A 19,857-nucleotide genomic window follows, 5' to 3' on the forward strand; every position below is an offset into this window, starting at 1 on the left:
GAAAATAATACCTTAGAAAACAGAATAGGCCAAATGTTAAGAAAAGATACAAAAAGCCAATGAGGAGAATGCCTTGAAAAGCAGATTGATCAAATAGAAAAAGAGGTAAAAAAATTCACTGAAGGAAAAAAATTCTGAAAAAGTAAAATTGAGCAAATGGAAGCTAAAAAATTAACAGGGTTAAGAAATAATAAGATAAAAACAAAAGAATGAAAAATAGAAGGAAATATGAAATACCTCATGAGACAAGTGATCTGAAAAATGGATCCTGGAGAGATAATTTAAAAATTATTGGACTATGTGAAAGCCGTGATGGAAAAAATGCCTAGAAATCATCTTTCAAGAAATTATCAAGGAAACTGCCCTGAAGTTCTAGAACCAGAGAATAAAAGAAAAATTGGAAGAATCCATTGATTACTTCCTAAGAGAGATCCCAAAATGAAAACTAGAAATATTATAGCCCAAATTCCAGAACTCTGAGATTAAGGAAAAAATATTGCAAGCAGCTAGAAAGAAAAAAAAAAAAACTCAAGCATAGTGGAGCCGCAGTCAGAATAGTACAAGCTGTAGTAGCTTCTACATGAAAGGATCAGAGGTCTTGGAATATGATATTTCAGAGGGCAAAGGAGCTATGAATAACTAGGAATCCCTATCCAGCAAAACTGAATATAATTCTTCAGGGGAGAAATGGATATTCCATAAAATAAAAGACTTTCAAACATTCTTGATGAAAAGACCAGAGTTGAATATAAAACTTGGCTTTCAAATACAGAACACAAGAGAAGTGTAAAAAAGGGAAATAGGAAAGGGAAATCATAAGGGACTCAATAAGGTTTAAACTGCTCACATTCCTACATGGGAAGATGATACAAGAACTTTCTTCTTATTAGAGTAGTTACAAGGAGTTATACATAGAGGGTACAAGTTTGAAAGGATTATATATAAAAATAAAATTCAGGGGAAAGAAAGAGGAATTTACTTGGAGAAAAGGAAAGGGAAAGATAGAATAGGTTAAATTATCTCACATAAAAGAAGCAAGAAAAAGCTTTTACAGTGGTGGGGAAGAAGGGAACATAAAGGGAGTGAGTGCACCTTACTTTCATCAGAATTGACTCAAAGAGGGAATAATATATCCAGTCAATTAGGTATAGAACTCTGTCTTACCCCACAGGAAAGTAAGAGCGGAGAGGAATAGGGGGGAATGATAGAAAGGAAAGCAGATTGAGGGAGGTAATCAGAAGCAAAACACTTTTGAGGAGGGACAGGGTGAAAGGAGAGAAAGAATAGAATAAATGGGATAATAGGAATAGGGAAGGGAAATACATTTAGCAATATAAATATGAAAAAGTTTTGAAGCAAGTTTTTCTGCTAAAGGCCTCATTTTTCAAATATATAGAAAACTGAGCCAAATTTATAAAAATAGGAGCTATTCCTTAATCTATGAATGATCAAGAGACAAACAATTTTCAGATGAAGTAATCAAATCTATCTATAGCTATATGAGCTATATATATGGGAGAAGGTGTTCTAAATCACTACTGATTGGAGAAATGGAAGTTGAAATAATTTTGAGGTACTATTCATACCTTTTGGATTAGCTAATAGGACAGAAAAAGAGAATAATAAATGTTGGAGGGAACATGGGGAAAATGAGCCATTAATGCACTGTTGGTGGAATTGTGAACTGATCCAACTATTCTGTAGAGCAATTTGGAGTTATGCCCAAAGGGCTATAAAACCATATATATCCTACTATGACCTATTTAACATGTATAGGACTGCCTGCCATCTGGGGAAGGGGATGGAAGGAGGGAGGGGAAAAATAGGAACAGAAGTGAATGCAAGGGATAACGTTGTAAAAAATTACCTTGGCATGGGTTCTGGCAATAAAAAGTTATTAAAATAAATAAATAAATAAATTCAAAACAACAACAACAACATATATATCCTTTGATCTCACAGTGTCACTAATATATCTGTATCCAAAAGGAGATTAAGGAAAAAAGGGGGAAAGGACACACTCACACACACACTCACACATACACACACACACACACACACACACAAATATTTATAGCAACTCTTTTCTGGAGGGAGGGAGTTAGAAATTGGAGGGATGCTCACCAATGGAGGAATGGCTGAACAAAGTATGGCAAATGGTTATGATGTTATATTATTGTGTTATAATAAATAATGAAAAGGATGCTCTCAGAAAAATCTGTAAAGACTTCCATGAGCTGATGCAAAGCAAAATGTACCATGTGCAAAATAACAGCAATATTGTAAGATAATCAGCCATGAATGACAGCTATTCTCAGCAATACAGTGACCCAAGACAACTCTGAAGGACTTATAATGAAAAATGCTCTCTATACCCAGGGAAAGGACTGATGATGTCTGAATGCAGAATAAAGCATCCTTTTTCCTTTATTTTTCTTGAAAGTTTTTTACTCTTATGTTTTCTTTCACAACATAACTAATGTTTTGCATGACTACACATGTATAATCTGTATTGAATTGCTTGCTTTCTCAATGAGGGGAGTTTGGAGGGCGTAAAAGAGAATTTGAAACTAGAGTTTTAAAAATGAATTTTAAAAATTGTTATTACATGTAATTGGAGAAAAATAAAATACGAAAACTTCAATAAGATTAAAAAAAGAAAAGAAAAAATGGAGATATTAATATCAGCTACCTTCCAAGGCTGTCATGAGGATCAACTAAGATTAGACGTTTAAAGGATTACATAAATGCAGTGTATTGTTATCTCCTTTCTGCAGGTTCCTGCCTAGTTGCAAGGTCGGTTGCTCCTCTGGGGATGAGACAAAAAGTTCGTTTCTGAAGCAGGGTATGTTGGGTAAGGTTGGAGGGAGTCTGAGGCTCAGCCCAGGGGTTGGAACTGACAAGATAAGGGTGTTCAACAATTCAGGAAGCATTTATTAAATACCTGTGACATTCCCCAGAGCTAGTGTGGTATAGTTAGCAGATTAGTCTTGTGACCCAGAAAACCTGGATTCAAATCTTTCACATGACATACACTACTGGTGTAATTATGGGTGAGTTACTGAAACCTTTAGCTTTATATGACTATATACATTATGGAGGAGCTGCTATTCAGTGTCAGTGAAGAGTTTCCATACTTGGAGGCTTAGTACATAGTGATAGGAACTTGGATTCACAGAATCACAGAATTTGAAAGTTGAGGTTCTTTTTAGAACCCAAGAGCCCCTTTAATCCATGTTATATACCAGAGGCTCTCCTTTTAAGTGTATAACACTCCCCCCGCCAATGAGTGGGTCATCTAATCTTTATCTAACGACAAATCCTACTTCTGATGCTTATCATTTTTAAAATGTGGGGAGAAAGGAGGGGTTGGAATACATATTATCAGAAGTTTGGGTCTTTTTTGTGCTCAAACAAGACCAAAATGACATTACTAATGTCAGGGCCAAAGCACAGTGTGTCCAAATAGTCCATAAATGGTAAAATGATAATGAGTGTTATCTTTTTACTCGAGCGATTAAATTGGATTTAATTGAGGTGGAGTTGCCCGAAGTCCTCTGCTTACTCTCTCTTCTAGAGTCATGGAAGTTCAGTGACAAGAAAAAGGTCAAGTTGAATTGGTGATGGCCTGGAAAGCAGCGGATGATCTTGAGGTCCTTGATGTCTGACCAAGCTCTAAGTATTCCATAGTACCTGCTCCAGCCATCTTCATGACCATTGGAACAAATGTTCTCATTCGCTGGTTCTTCTCGGGGAAGATTTCACATGCTTGGGGTAGACACTCTCTCAACTCACCAACAGGTTTGAGACCTTCTCAGTTACCCTCAACTTATTTTAGCCCATCTGCCAGGATGGTTTTCCTGGGGTATGGCCCAGTACATCCTCCAGCTTTGTGGAGCCACAGGTGAAAGATGGATGAATCAGGTGGACACCAAAGGTGGATGAACAGCTCTGAAAAGGGCTTGACAGCCTTCATACCAGAGGTGCTGGTCTTCCCTGTACCCCCTTCTCCCTCCCACAGAGTATCTTCTAGCTATAAAACAATAATCTATGAAGAAATTTACCTTTAAAACTATATTTTGATGTGTTACCCACACTATGAAATCATGTCTGGATCTTTGACCCCTCCAAACCCAATGTGAAAGATACAATCCTAGATGTTATTGTTCAGAAATGTCCAACTCTTTGTGATCCCATTTGTGGTTTTCTTGTTAAAGATAATGGGGTAGTTTGCCATTTTCTTCTTCAGTACATTTTACAGATGAGGAAACTGAGGCAAACTGCATGAAATGACTTGACTAGGGACACATAGCTAGTTAAGTATCTGAAATCAGATTTGAACTCAGATCTTTTTGACTGCAGGCCAAGCTCTATCCAGAGCACCAACTATCTTAGATACTGGTAATACAAAGATATAAACGAACTTGTCTTAGTCCCCATGTATAGGAACACTACATATATAATAGGAGTTCAATACACAAGTACTTTTTAAGCACTGAGGGGACAAAGACAAAAATACTCTGTAGTATAATAGCAATTATGTATAGTAAATAGGAAATAATTTAGAATGGGGTAGACAACATTAATAATTAAGAGCATAAAGATTTCATGTAGGATTTAGCACCTGACCCATTCTTTGAAGGAAAGGAGAGATTCTAAGTTCTGGTGGAACTTCTTTCAGGCACAGAGGATGGAGGAGCTTTGCAGAGCTGAGAGTGGGGGGTCATGTTAACACTAGTTTCCTCTCTAGAATCAAATTGGGGATTTTGTGTAACTGGATGCCAAGGCTTTCACTTCATATTTACCTACACCCAGGAGAATAGGAAGCAGGTTACCTTGTGACCATGCAAAATCTGGAGAGCTCCTTGGGAGAAACTCATGGGAATATTTCCCAGAGGATCTTCTGGCTCTTTCCACCTGCACTGAAAAATAAACAGGAGCCTAGTTTCACCTCACATATTTTCCTCTGGATTTTAATATGCACGAAATGTGCTTTTAGGATTGGTTGTCTCTTTAATGAGACCCTTCTCTCTGGCCTGGGAGAAAATATATTTGCTCATTTATTTTTCCCGGAGAGAGAGGGTTCTGGGTGCTGCCTGCAGAAACCTGGGGGTGGGTAGAGCATCACATTGCAAAAAGACCCTGTGGTGAGTCTTTTTCTATTTACCATAATAAAAAAATGACAGTAATTTGGGAGAGAAGTCATTTGAGAGAGAAAGATGTCTCTCTCCCAGCTAGTGAAAAAAAATAATTGTAGCCTATCCAGTCAGATTGCCAGGGGCCATTTGTCTGCTCTGTTTTGTCCCAGAAGGAAACAAAATGGGAGCTGATGTCTGGGATGGGGAGATGCTCTTATGCTGGACACAAATGTGAGAGTTTTCTTCAGACACATGATAGCTTCCTTTTCTGTGGGAGTTGGGGTAGGGCAAATTAAAGGCACAGAGGAGATATTATGTATTAGATAAAGAGAGGAACTTCAGTGTTTCCTCATTTAGTTGTTTTCTTTCTCCAGGGGTCCTCAAACTTTTTAAATAGGGGGCCAGTTCACTGTCCCTCAGACTGTTGGAGGGCCACACTATAGTAAAAACAAAAACTTTGTTTTGTGGGCCTTTAAATAAAGAAACTTCATAGCCCTGGATGAGGGGGAGTAATCGTCCTCAGCTGCTGCATCTGGCCCGCAGGCCGTAGTTTGAGGACCCCTGCATGGTCTGTTTTTGGCAGAGATACTGAAATGGTTTACCATTTCTTTCTCTAGCCAATTTTACAGATGAGGAAACTGAGGCAAATAGTGTGAAGTTAACTTATCTAGATAGTAATTCATGAAGATGAGTCTTTCTGATTCCAAAGAGCAGTGTTCTATTATGCCACCTAGCTGCTCCCTTACCTGGGATTAAATAACAAACTCGCTTTTTGGCATTTAAATCTCTTGACAATCTAACCCCAATCTCTTAGTGATCCTGAAAGGCAATGTCTGGTTCTGGGGTCAAAAGACATGGTTTTCTAATCTTGGTTCTGCTTTTTTATTTTTAAACCTGTGTTGACATTTGATCTCCCAGTCTCCATTTCTTTATCTACAAAATTCATGCACAAGTAAAGGAATCATCTTGATGTCTTCAAGAATAAAGTATGAGCAACATTTGTGCATATGATGCTTAGGAAATGGCTGCTTTTGATAGTTGTTGAGGGTGTACTTCTCTCATTATCTACATTGGGATTCCCATTATTCCCTGAGTCCTGTAGATTCTGGATGGATAATTGCACTTCAGAAACAGCATAGGGAATTAGTTGGCTTGAAAGCCAGGAAGATGAGTTCAAATCCTGCTCTTGTGATATGCTGGATATATGTCCCTGGGCAAAGCTTAAGTAGGTGATAATTTGCTTCAGAAAAGGGAGTTCTCTGTACTAATAAAATCACAGATCTGGTTTGAAAATAAAAAGGATGTTTTAAGGTTCATCATTGAACATGGGTATCTTTTTTTTAAGCAATAGCTTTTTATTTTCAAAATACATGCAAAATAGTTTTCAACATTCATCCTTGCAAAATCTTATGTTGCAAAATTTTCTCACTTTTTTCCTCCTGATGTAGACCTATCAAGTAATCCAATATAGGTTAAACATGTGCAATTCTTCTATATGTATTTCTACATTTAAAGGATCCTTACTGTTAGAGGAAAAAGACTGATGCTCTTGTAATGATATTTAGTCTGTTCTGTCAAGTCTGGTTCTCAAATTTATAGACCAATGTTTCATAATTTTGCTCTGCCCAATTCATTTCAGTCTTATTTGATTTTTGGTAAGGCTTTGGATAGCTAGATGGCTCAATGGATAGAAGACAAGGTTTGGAGTCAGGAAGACTCATCTTGAGTTTATATCTGGTTTCACACATTTATTAGCTGTATGACTCTGGGGAGGTCACTTCACCTGTTTGCCTTAGTTTCCTCATCTGTAAAATGGGCTGGAGGAGCAAAGGGCGAGCTGCTCTAGTACCTTTGCCAAGTAAACTCCAAATGGGGATCCTAAAGAGTTGAACACAATTGAAATGACTGAACAACAAAAAGTTTGGGTTTGGAATAGGTCTTTCATGAATGATAAGTTCATATTGTCCAAGGAATATGATGGCCAGGTTTGTAGTAAGATTTGTTAGGGTTACCCTTCTTCCAAGAGATGGAATATAATGCCACTGAGAAGGAAGCAATTCAATATAGGTTTTATATATATATATATATATATATATATATATATATATATATATATATATGTTTTATATAAAACATATATATGTGTTTTACATGACCAGATATATATTATATATATATAATATATATCTGGTCATGTAAAACATTTCCATATTAATCATGTTGTTAAAGAAAACAGATAACAAAACCTCAAGAAAAATAAAATAAAAAGATATCTTTTAATCTGTATTCAGATATCACCAGTTCTTTCTCTAGGTATAGATAGAATTTTTCATCACAAGTCCTTCAGAGTTGTCTTGGATCATTGCTGAGAATAGTTAAATCATTCATATCTGATCATCTTACAGTATTGGTGTTTCTTTGTACACAGTCCATTTTATTTTGCATCAGCTCATGAAAGTCCTTCCAGATTTTTCTAATCTTTATAATTTCTTATAGTACAATAGAATTCCATCATAACCATATACTTGTTCAGCCATTTCCCCCAATTGCTGGACATTCCCCAGTTTCCAACTCCCTGCTATTATTAAAGAGCTACTTTGAATATTTTTGTGCATGTAGTTTCTTTTCATTTAAAAAAAATCCCTTTTTGGATATAAACTTAGTAGTGGCACTATCCTTTGGGTATAGTTCCAAATTGCTCTGCGGAATAGTTGAATCAATTCACACCTCTACTGACAGTATATTAATGATTCATTTTTTCTCACATCCCTTCCAAAATGTCATTTTCCTTTTCTATCATATTAGCTAACTTAATGGGTATGAGGCAGTTCCTCAGAATTATTTTAATTTGGAATTTACGGAATCTTCAATCAATAATGATATAGAGCATTTTTTCCCTTATGGCTATAGCTAGCCTTGATTACTAAATCTGCAAATTGTTCATATCCTTTAATAATTTATCAATTGGAGAATGACTTTTTTATAATTTTGACTCATTTCTTTATATGTTTGAGAAACCAAGCTTTTATCAGAGAAACTTCATTCAAATTTTTTTTTCACAGTTAGTATTGTAAACTATATTTTCCTCCATCCTTTTTCCCCACCATGTTTTTCTATTCTCTCTCTCTCTCTCTCTCTCTCTCTCTCTCTCTCTCTCATCCTGTCTCTCTTCAAAAGTGTTTTGCTTTTGACTACTAACTCCCCTAATCTGCCCTTCTTTCTATCATTCCCCCTTCCACTCTTACTTTTCTGTAGGGTAAGATAGAGTTCTATATCCAATTGAGTGGGTATATTATTCCCTCTTTGAGCCAATTCTGATGAAAATAGGTTCACTCACTCCTCCTACCTCCCACTTCTTCCCTTCCACTGTAAAAGATTTTTTTTGCCTCTTTCATGTGAGATAATTTAACCCATTCTATCTCTCCCTTTTCCTTACTTGAAATACATTCACCCTTTTCACGTCTGAATTTTATTTATTTTGGGTATCATCTTTCATATTCAACTCACACCTATATGCCCTTGGTCTTCTAAATGCCCTTATAATGAAAAAGTTCTTATGAATTACAAGTATCATCTTCTCATGTAGGAATGTAAGAAGTTTAATCTTATTAAGTCCCTTATGATTTCACTTTCCTGTTTATCTTTTTATGCTTCTCTTGAGTCTTGTACTTGAAAAGTCAAAAGTTTTATTTAGCTCTGGTCTTTTCATCAAGAATGCTTGAAAGTCCTCTATTTTATGGAATGTTCATTTTCCCCTGAAGAATTATACTCAGTTTTTATTGGGTAAGTAATTTTTGGTTGTAATCCTAGTTCCTTTGCCCTTTGGAATATCATATTCCAAGCCCTCTGATCCTTTAATGTAGAAGTTACTAAATCTTGTGTTATCCTGACTATGATGCTGCCATACTTGAGTTTTTTCTTTTCTCCTTGACCTCAGAGCTCTGGAATTTGGTTATAATATTCTTGGGACTTTTCATTTGGGACCTTCATCAGGAGGTGATCAGTGGATTCTTTCAATTGCTGTTTAATCCTAAAGTTCAATTGCTATTTAACTCAAGTTCTAGAACTTCCAGGGAAGTTTTCCTTGGTAGTTTCTTCAAAGATGATGTTTAGATTCTTTTTTTCAATTATGGTTTTCAGATGATACTCAATAATTTTTAAATTATCTCTCTTGAATCTATTTTCCAGGTCAATTGTTTTTCCAATGAGATATTTCACATTGTTTTCTGTTTTTTTCATTCTTTTGATTTTGTTTTATTTCTTGGATTCTTATAAAGTTGTTTGCTTCCATTTGCTCAATTCCAATTTTTAAGGAATTATCTTCTTTGATGAACTTTTGTACCTCCTTTTCCATTTGGTCAATTCTACTGTTTAGGGAGTTTTTTTCTTCAGTGAATTTTTGTGCCTTTTTTTCCTCTCGGCCAATTCTGCCTTTTAATGCCTTTTTCTACTCATTGACTTTTTGTATCTCTTTTATCCTTTGGCTTAGTATGTTTTTTAAGATGTATTTTCTTCAGTATTTTTTTTTTTTTGTGTGCATCTCCTTTGTCAAGCTGTTGAATTGCTTTTCATGATTTTCTTGCGTCATTCTCATTTCTTCCATTTTTTCCTTTACCTTTCTTATTTGATTTGCAAAATCCTTTTTGAGCTCTTCCATGGCCTCAGGTTAATTTATATTTTTTCTTGAGGCTTTTGACTTTGTTATCTTCTTCTGGATGTGTGTTTTGGTCTTCCTTGTCAGTATAGTAACTTTCTGTGGTCAGAATTTTTTTTTCTGTTGTTTGCTCACTTTTCATAGTCTATTTTTTGACTTTTAACTATATTTTAAAACAAGGTCCTGCTCCCAGGGTACAGGATGTACTATTACAAGCTTTATGGGTTTTATGAAGCTGTTTTTAGAGATACTTCTAGGGAGCTGTAAACTTCCAGTTCTCCCAAGGTGGTATGAGATCTAGGAAGAGGTGTGTTTATTACTCTCCTAGAATGTGCTGTGACCTATGAGTGACCACACTCTTTTCTGCCCTGGAACTGTTATGAGGATCTCTGTTCCACTGAGTATGCTGGTGTTCCTCCTTGTCTTGGGATTGCCACATATGGCCATGACCCAGATTTCAAAATGGGCAAAGCCACAGAGTCCTGCCTTGGTTCTAGCCAAGAGACTCCCTGTAATCTTCTTCTATCCAGTTGTGTGACTCCCTTACCATATGTGGTAGCTCTGAAAAGCATTTTCTATGGCTGCTGATTCAGTGGCTTGCAAGGCCTATTCCTGGTTTGTTGGGGCTTGGTCTGTGCTGATGTAGCTGGCATGGACTTTGCTCCGCTCTCACTATGGTGCAATAGACTTTCCTTGCTGATCTTCTAAGTTTTCTTTGGCTTTTTAGCTCATCTTTTTGTGGGTTCCACTCCTGCACTAATTGTTTTATGGCATTATTTAAAGGTGGTTTTTTTTACTCAAGCTAGTAGCTGTCTTTTTTTCTCCTGCCATCTTGGCTCTGTCTTCCCCCCTCCTACCTGCTGCTTTATTAGTGTATATACTATGTCAAGGGCAGCTAGATAGTGAAGTGAATTGGGCACTGAGCCTGGACCCAAGAAGACTCATCTTCCTGAGTTCAAATTTAGCCTCAGACACTCACTAGCTGTGTAACCCTAAACAAGTCACTTAGCTCTGTTCCTCATCTGTAAAATGAGCTGGAGAAGGGAATGGCAACCAACTCCAGCATCTTTGCCAATAAACCCAAAATAAGTCACAAAAAGTCAGATGCCACTGAAAAACAGCTGAAATACCAAGTCAAAAATAATTTCAAGTTTTAGTTCTGTCACTTCAGTGAGTTTGGTATAGTACAAGGCTCTTATCCAAAGGATAAATGGTAAGAAACATGTTAAGTTTAGTGGCTTCTAACCCTTCAAAAAATAATTCCCCAGCAAGAATCATTGCAGGCTATTGCAACTTAATATAAATATCTCTTGGTTAACTGTCTTTTTTATACTAACATTCATTGTGTCAAGCTACTAATTAGCTTATGGAAGGAAGGAAGGAAATAAGCATTTATTTGGTGCCTACTATGTGCCAGCCATAACTAACTAAACACGTTATAAACATTGCCTTATTTGATCATCTTAATAATTTTAGGAGAAAAGTACTATTGTCATCCCCATTTTAACAGTCCAGGAAAAGGAGGCAGACAGAGATTAAATGATTTGTCCAGTGTCACCCAGCTTGTGTGGCTGAGGCTAGATTTGAACTTAGGTCTCACTTAGGGAGCATCATAGTACACAGAATGTTGGATCTGAAGTCAAGAAGACCCATCTTCCCAAGTTCAAATCTGGCTTCAGCTATTTACTAGCTTGTGACCTTGAGCAAGTCATTTAAGTCCAGTTTTCTCATGTGTAAAATGAGCTGAAGAAGGAAAAGGCAAAACACTCTATTATCTTTGCCAAGAAAACCCCAAATGGGGTCATAAACAGTCAGACATGACTAAAATGACCAAAAAGACAGTGGGGGAACTTTGGGTGAGGTATAAGACCCTTCAGCCCAAAGGGAACCTGCTGACAATGTCTGGTTCGGCTCCCCATCTCTTCTAAGGGCTCTCAGCCTTTCTGAGAAGTCAGGGATTGGTGACAACCTGTGTTGTGATTGAAGCAGAGTGATACCAGGTGGCAAAGAGTCACCTGCACACAATAGCAAGTTGTTAATGTGATCTCACATGACAGTATATAGTTAGCATATGCACTGTGTTACTCTGGCTGTATAAGGGCATTAGGTTATATATAAGGCTGAGAGAATTTGGAATAAATGGACTCCATGTTTGACCATCCATTTGAGTCCCACCTCTTCGTTCCTCTTCTAAGACCAGGGACTCCAGAGAGCTAGTCTGGACACAACACAAACAATTTCCTATTCTAGGTCTAGTATTTTGTATGACAAATAATATGTAATAAACATTCAGAATATTTATCCTTTGTTCTCATCTAAATCCTGATTGACACCTCCAGAGTTTCCGTCTTTAATCTTTCTAAATTTCCACCTTTCCAGCCCCATGTTTCATTCCCAAGGGGCGTACCATGTAGTTATCATAAAATACTCCAAACTAAACATCAGTGGGACAAATGAACAGCAACAGAAGCACAACAGTGGCATTGGTGTTTTTGAATGCACTAATACAGATAACTTGAAGAAAGTAAAAAAAAAAAAACTTATTAATAAATAAGATCAATCATTCAATTCCATAGTCCCCTGAGCTCATGCTTGCATACTTTTCAAAGGTGTGTACTTGTTATCCATTCTGCATTCTGATTCTAGGAGATAAATCGTAAGATTTATCATAGCTTATGCTTTTATTATACAATGCAGGCAGATTCTAGAAAGGATTACACTTGGCAGAGATCTGAATGGGGAGACACAGAAGATGATTCAAGGGTGATTATGATAAAAGTCCCCAGCAAAAAATCAAAACCTTGTTTCTCCAGGACAGAATGGGGAAGATTCAACCTATTCTAAAGGTCAAATGGACCTCCTGATTTATGCTTTTGGCACACTGTCCACACTCATGACTCCGAATTCACTGTCTGCTCCCATTAGGCATGATGTGAATGAATGAATGAAAAATGATTGTCTATTATGTGCTAAGCATATATACAGATACCTAGGACCTGAATAACATAAGATAACATTTATATGCTTTTCTAAGTTTTGCAAAGCCCTTTACAAATATTAATTCACCTATCCTCACATCAGCCCTGGGAGGTGGGGACTATTATTAATACAGATGAGGAAACTGAGGTAGACAGTAGTTAAGTAACTTCCTTTGTCATATAACTAGTATTTCATGCTGCTTTTGAACTCAGATCTTCCTGATTCCAGCTCCAGTTCTCTATTCATTGCTGTTGTTGTTTGTCCTTTGTCCTTGAGGAGGACCATGATACTAGAAAGTGATGTTGTGACATCAAGTGAGTTGGATTTAAGTGAGGAAGGACTATTCAAAGTCGCCACCCTCATTCTCTCCTCCAGAGCCATTTGGTTCCAATGGCAAAATATAGATCAGGATGACTGGAGATGGTGCTCCCTATCACTTAGATGAATACAGAGATAGGTATAAATGTAGTAGCTCTTTGAATGTCTGGTTTACGTGTACCACTTCATTCCAGAAGGGGAAGCATTTCCAGCAAAGCCATAGCAAGACTAACATTATTGTAAAAATCTCTATTGTATTAAGTCCATGATTTACGGCCTGTATGGGGTGCACTCTACTTGTGAGATTTCAGTCAGGGAATGATAGAATACTATAGATAATAGGAGCAATATAGCCATAGCCAGGACTTTGGAAGGTGGTTGGATAGTTTATATTTACATGCTTTAAAAATTCAGTGCTAGGTAATGATGCAGCTAATGCTTGAAGAGGGATCTAGGATGCAAGATTTAGAATTGGAAAAGACTTTAAAGAACATCTGGTCCCATCCTTTTTTGTTTTGTTTTGTTTTGTTTTACAGATGAGAAAACTGAAGTTCATAGAGATGGTCACTCATCAGACTTTCTGATCCCAAGCCCAGCTTTTACATTGCCAATACAATTTTGTCCAAGAGCCCCAGAATGCCTGACATTCTCCTTTAACCATTGGAATTCTTCGTGATCTTTGAGGAGGAGCAGAGGTAAAACTGGGAATACATCTGCACTTTCTGTTGGGGAGTTTGTATGCCCCCAGAATAAAAAAGGTCCCGTTCTCTGCTGCTAATCAGGTATGATTACCATAGGGATATAACATAGGTTCATCTGGGTCTCTTTTGTCATGATTTTTCCCATTGACCCTTTGGACTTTTCTTGGATACTTGGATCCGATAGTGGATATTTTCTGTTGCTGAATCTCAAGGATAGTTGTTTCTCACTCCACTCCTAAGGATGGATATTCATATGGTTTTTGTTGTTAATGTTGTTCAGTCATTTTAGTCATGTCTGATTCTTTCTGACCCATTTGAGGTTTTCTTGGCAGAGATACTGGAATGGTTTGCAATTTGCTTTTCCTACTCATTGTATAAATGAGGAAACTGAGGAAAACAAAGTCACATTTGCCTAGAATCACACAGCTAGTAAGTATCTGAAACTGGATTTGAACTCAGATCTTCCTGACTCCAAATCTGGCACTTTATACACCACACCACCTACCTGCCTATTCACATGAGGTTACTATCAGTTATTGTAGCTGTAGTGTTAAAGCTTTCTTCCTAAATACTATGTAACCACCCTTTTTGGGTTACATTTCAAAGATCCTCAACACTTGTGATCAACTTTGTTTTTAAGAGTTTTGTGTTTTTTGTTCTTGTGTCCTTGAAGGCAAAACAGCACACTCAGTTTTTAAAATGGAGTTTTTAGAAGATCTAAATGAATTTGTGATCAAATCAACTGTCAACAAACTTGCGCAGAATGATTATCCTTTCTATCTGAAGGAGAGAGGATCAGATACTCCTTTGTTTCTGACTAAACTCCTAAGGTTCTTAAATATTTCTGTAGATTTGAAAACTTGCTAGATAGGCCCAGTAGACAGGTTAACATTCACCTAGGGTTTTTTGTTCAGGACTTCAATAAATTTATGAGATAGATCAGTAGTTAAGAATAGGAGGCTACAAAAGCTAACATTTCATAACATGACTCCTCAGACCCATGTCTGCTTTGGTCCTGGTCTATCCTCCAAAAAGAGGAGGAAAGCAAAATCTTTGATTGCAGGTTGTCTTTTTTTTTGGTCAGAACAAATAAGTGGCTTTCTCCACAATTATCCAAGTAAACCAATTTATTTCATGACTAACACCCATTTTCTGTGAGATGCTGAGGGGGCACATTCATACCCTTGCCTAAGAAGATATGATCAAAAGTTCCAAAGTCTCTGTACTTTGTAAATTCATCAAATTAATCAGGAGATACACTTCTTATCAGTCCCTTAGATGCCTTTTAAATTTATTATGTAGACAAAGCCCCATTTGTCCCTTACTAGATAAGGCTCTTTCAATAACAGGGAATGCTGAATGCTATGAATCTGATGTGGGGGTTACAAAAAAAATCAAGTATAAAGGTTGCTCAGAAGAAGGAAAATTCATTGTGGATTTCTGGGAGAAGGTGAGACTTGAGCTGGTTATGGAAGAAAGGAACAAGGAGTAGGGCATTTGAATGGGAAAGTCTCTAATAGCTTTTACTCCTATGCCCTCTTCCAGCAAAAGGGTGGGAAGGAGGAGCAAGCTTTTGAGCTTTTGAGAATTGATTGTTAAATTTTATTTTAAAAAGTCAGCGTTTATATTTTGGAAATTGGCAAACATGATAAATCAAGATTTCATTCATTCTTTTGTTGACTGTTTAGGCTTAAAATGTGATAGAGAAATATTAATGATGCAGATTAAACTTCACAGTTTGTAATATATGTAACAGTATGTAATTAAATAATATGTTGTGTTTTTTGGAGAACTAATGGCTAAACATTTGCCAGCATATTGATGCCTTTTTATGTATACACACACATATATATCTATAAAATATAACATATTATATGCATGCATACATGTATCTATACACAAAAAGGAATATAAGATTTGGATTTAAAGAAATTTAAAAAAAAGGAAGAGCATTTCTGTAAGCAAATGTGCAGTGACAAGAATATTTAAGTCTGAGGGACAATTATAGAGAATAGCAGGAAGGAATGGAAAGTATGCAGGTACCAATCAAAGGAGGTAAGACTGGAAAAACATGGAATATGGTGTTTATTCAAAGCAGATAGTAATTGTTGCCTTCTGTCTGAAAAAACCTCATTATCCCTCATTTCATCTGAACACTCATAAGCTATAAGGCTACCATTTAGTAGGTTTTTCTGCTTGGATGTCTGTTTCACCCTTGGACCATAAGGCCTTATCCCTCAAAAGCTTGGATACAGCTCATCTGTGCTCATGTTCACACAAGATGGTTTCCTTTATTCCAATCCCCTTTCAGACTTTATATTTATACGTATGTATATATGTTGTGTTCCCTCTCCCCACCTTTACATCCTCTTCATGTTCCTGGTAGAAAGTGAGCTCCTTCAGTGTGGGGACTTTTTTTTTTCATCCTAAAAACAGTTTCTTGTTTTTTTTTTTTTTTTTTAATCCTACAGTTTCTTGCACAAGAACAATCTCTTAATTCAACACTTCCTTGTTGAATAATTAAACGAATGAATGAATGAATGCAGATTCTGCAGGAAATCCTCAACCATTTCTAAACTTGTCAGTCTCAAAAAATATGATGCTTGCGCGAGTATGTTTGTAAACATATATTCCATAAGTGGTTTCCATTTACAGGGCACTTTATGGTTACAAAGCTCACAGAATGTCAGAATTGGAAAGGACTCTAGGGACCATCTAGTATAACTCAGAACCAATAACTCAGTTCAGCAATTGGCCAGCAGTGGGAAATTTACCTCCAATGAAGCATATAAAGCATAGCTGACCAGTAATTGTTTTCTTCTAAGGAAAAAGACAGCCAGACTATACTGGGCGGGGGTGGGGTGGGGAGGAAGCGCATCAGAGCCAAAGACTAATATTGGAGCAGGGATGGAACTAAAACTGTGACAAGTTGGTGAAGTTGGAGATGGGACCTGGGTCTGGCTGGGAGAGTGATTTGATTGTCTTATAAATTTACCAATAAACTCTATGGCTCCCTAGTACTTTCAGGATAAAACAAAATGTTCTCTTTGGCATTTAAAGCCTCTAATAATCTGTCCTTTCTAACCTTTTCAGCCTTCTTATCCATTACTCCTTTCCCTACCCTCTCGGGTTCAGCACTAGTCTATGCACTTCTCCTCACATGTAACATTCTCTCTGTCTCTCTCTGTCTCTGTCTCTCTATCTCTGCCTGTCTCTCTGTATAAAGGAGAAAGTGACTTGTATTTGAACTCATGAAGATGAATTGGGAAGACCTGAGTTCAAATATATCTCAGACACCTACTTAGTTTTGCTACCCTGGGCAAGTCACTTCATCCTGCTTGCCTCAGTTTCCTCATCTGTCAAATGATCCAGAGAAGGAAGTGGCAAACCACTCCAGCATCTTTGCCAAGAAAACTCTAAATAGGATTATGAAAAGCTAGTTGTAATTGGAAAATGACTGAACAACAACTTCCTGACTCCAGGAAGAGACTCTATCCACACTCTATCCACTATTTCACTTGTCCAAAGCTTAGACTTATTAATACTTATTAATCTACTATATAACAGGCACTGCACTACAAAGAAAGGTATATATCAGTCCCTGTTTTCAAGGAGTTCATGGATTAATGGGAGGGACAGCATGCAAACAACTATGTACAAATAAGAAATAGACGAGATAAATTGGAGATAATTGGTGGAATGATGGTGTTGGAATCAGGGAAAATTGGGAAAAATTTCTTGTAGAAAGTGGGGGTTTTGTTGGGATTTGAAGGAAGTCAGAGAGACCAAGAGGTGGAGATGAAGAGAGAGAGAATTCCAGAATGAAAAAAAGTCAGTGAAAATGATGAGTGCTTTAGGCAAAGAATAGATAGAAGACTATTGTCAATGGATCAAAGAGTACTTGATGGGGCAGTAAGGTTTAAGAAGACTGCAAAGGTTGAAGGGAGAGGATTGTAGGAGATTTGATCCTGTAGGTGAGAAGGAGCCATTGGAGTTTACTGAGGAGGGTGGGTGGCGAAATACTTTAGGAAGATCACTTAGCTGAATGAGAAGTGGATTGGGAGTTGAGGCAAGAGGAGCCACTAGCCACTAGCAGCTATTGCAATATACCAGGCATGAGGGGATGAGGATCTGTACTAGAAGGATGACCGAGGACAGAAAGAGATGTTTTCCGGAAATGTTGCAGAGGTCATCAGACCTTGGCAACAACTTGGATATGGGTTGTGGGGGAAAAGGAGGTGAGAAAATGAGGATTCTGGGATGACTCCTAGGTTGTGAGCCTGAGGAATTGAGATGCTGATGTTGCCTTCTACAGTGATAAGAAGGTAGGAGCAGGGAAGAGTTTAGGGGAAAGATAATGATTTCTATTTTGGACATACTGAGTTTAAGATGTCTATGGGACATTCATTTGGCAGTGTCTAATAGACATGTGTAGATATTCTGTAACTGTTTCTAGTTGGCAAACTAGATGAAGGGATAGGCTAGGTGGTTCAGTGGATAGAGCACCAGTCTTAGAATCAGGAAGATCCATGTTTATGAGTTCAAAGCCAGTCTCAGACACTCACTAGTTGTGTGACTCTGAGCACATACTAAGTGCTTAATAAATATTGACTGACTGATCTATCACGCAACAGCCCTTTTCAAGCATCCCAACACACTTATCATCAGTTAAGTGGCACAGTGAATAGAGTATTGGATTTGGAATTAGATCTGATTCTGCTTTAAACATTGCTCTGTATCTAAGTTCCTCCATGTGCAAAATAAAGGTCATAATAACAGCACCTATCTCATAGGGTTGTTTTCCGGATCATATTAGATAATATGAAGAGTGTTATGTAAATGCAAAGTATTGTTACTATAAGCTATCATATCTCAGCTGAGTCTTCTTTTCTTCAAGGTAAATGTCCCCATTTCCTTCTGCTGTTCCTCTGAAGTCACGATTTACCTTGTTATCTCATTTAATCCTCAGAATAACTCTCTGTGAGATTGGTAGTACAGGATTTTGTTGTTTTACTTATTTTAAACTGGTTCTGTGATTTCATTATTAGTAGGAATAAATATCAGTAACTAGTGGGCCACTTAATGGTCTTAAAGAAGTCCTTGGAGGCACTGAGAGATTGTAATATTCCCAGAGTCACACGTTACATATAAAAGAGAGGATTTGAACTCAGATCTTTTTGTCTCCTAAATTATGATGCTTGATTGATTTTTGTATACCTGGTGTCATATAAAAATTTCTTGAGTGGAGGCAGCTAGGTGGCGCAGTGGATAGAGCACCAGCCCTGAAGTCAGGAGGACCTGAGTTCAAATCTTGCCTCAGAGACTGTGTGAATCTGGGTAAGTCACTTAATTCCAATTGCCTCAGCAAAAAGCAAAAAAAAAAAATCTTGAGGGAAAAGGGTTCATGAATGGAAAAAGTTTAAGCAGCCCTGCTTAACCAAGCTCAGGGATCTTTGCATTAAAGCCTGGCTCTAGCCATTCCCCCAACCTTGAAAATACCTAAGCTCTGAGCCTCTAGGGTGAGAGAATGGCCATTTGGTTCATCAGCCAGCAACTCATGTGGAGTTTGGGAGCAGCAGGGGAGGAGGCAGATCATGCTGCTGTTGAGTTTACTCTAGCCCCATGACCAATTATGCTCTAGGGATAGAGAGCTGACTTATTAATGTTTCGAGACTAGAGCAAAATAGTCTAAAGGCATATAGATGAGGAAAATTTGCTTAATTTAAAAAGAGTTTAAGAAGACTCTGGTCCTTCAAGAGTGGTGTGAATCACCCTCTGGGTTCTAGGAGACACCAGTCCATCAGGAGAGCAGTTGTCTCAGTCAAGGAGGTGATTATTTTTATTTGTTTAAAAGCCAAATATATCTTGTTTTCTTGGGGAGCCTAGTCTGTCTTTCCATTATTTGTGGAGTCATATTAGGAGATGCTGCCCTGAACCAATGTTCCCCTGAGGGTGTTCATCCCCTTCTAGGAAGCTTCTTGGGACCAAAAAATATGAGACATTATTCAGAAGGAAAAACTGAGGAATAAGAAGCTGGAGAATAGCCCAGGCTCTTACATATCATTGT

The 19,857-nt window shown here is 37.4% G+C and overlaps 1 long non-coding RNA gene across 1 annotated transcript; it reads left to right on the top strand.

The window, feature by feature from the left end:
• The first annotated feature begins 2,774 nt into the window (after window positions 1-2,774).
• On the top strand, window positions 2,775-14,065 carry LOC116421443. Its single transcript, XR_004231811.1, has 3 exons — window positions 2,775-2,845; window positions 3,578-3,801; window positions 13,626-14,065. It is a non-coding gene; the product is annotated as an uncharacterized LOC116421443 (long non-coding RNA).
• Window positions 14,066-19,857: the final 5,792 nt, after the last annotated feature.

Source organism: Sarcophilus harrisii, chromosome 1 (genome assembly GCF_902635505.1).
Source record: "Sarcophilus harrisii chromosome 1, mSarHar1.11, whole genome shotgun sequence".
Lineage (NCBI taxonomy): Eukaryota > Metazoa > Chordata > Mammalia > Dasyuromorphia > Dasyuridae > Sarcophilus > Sarcophilus harrisii.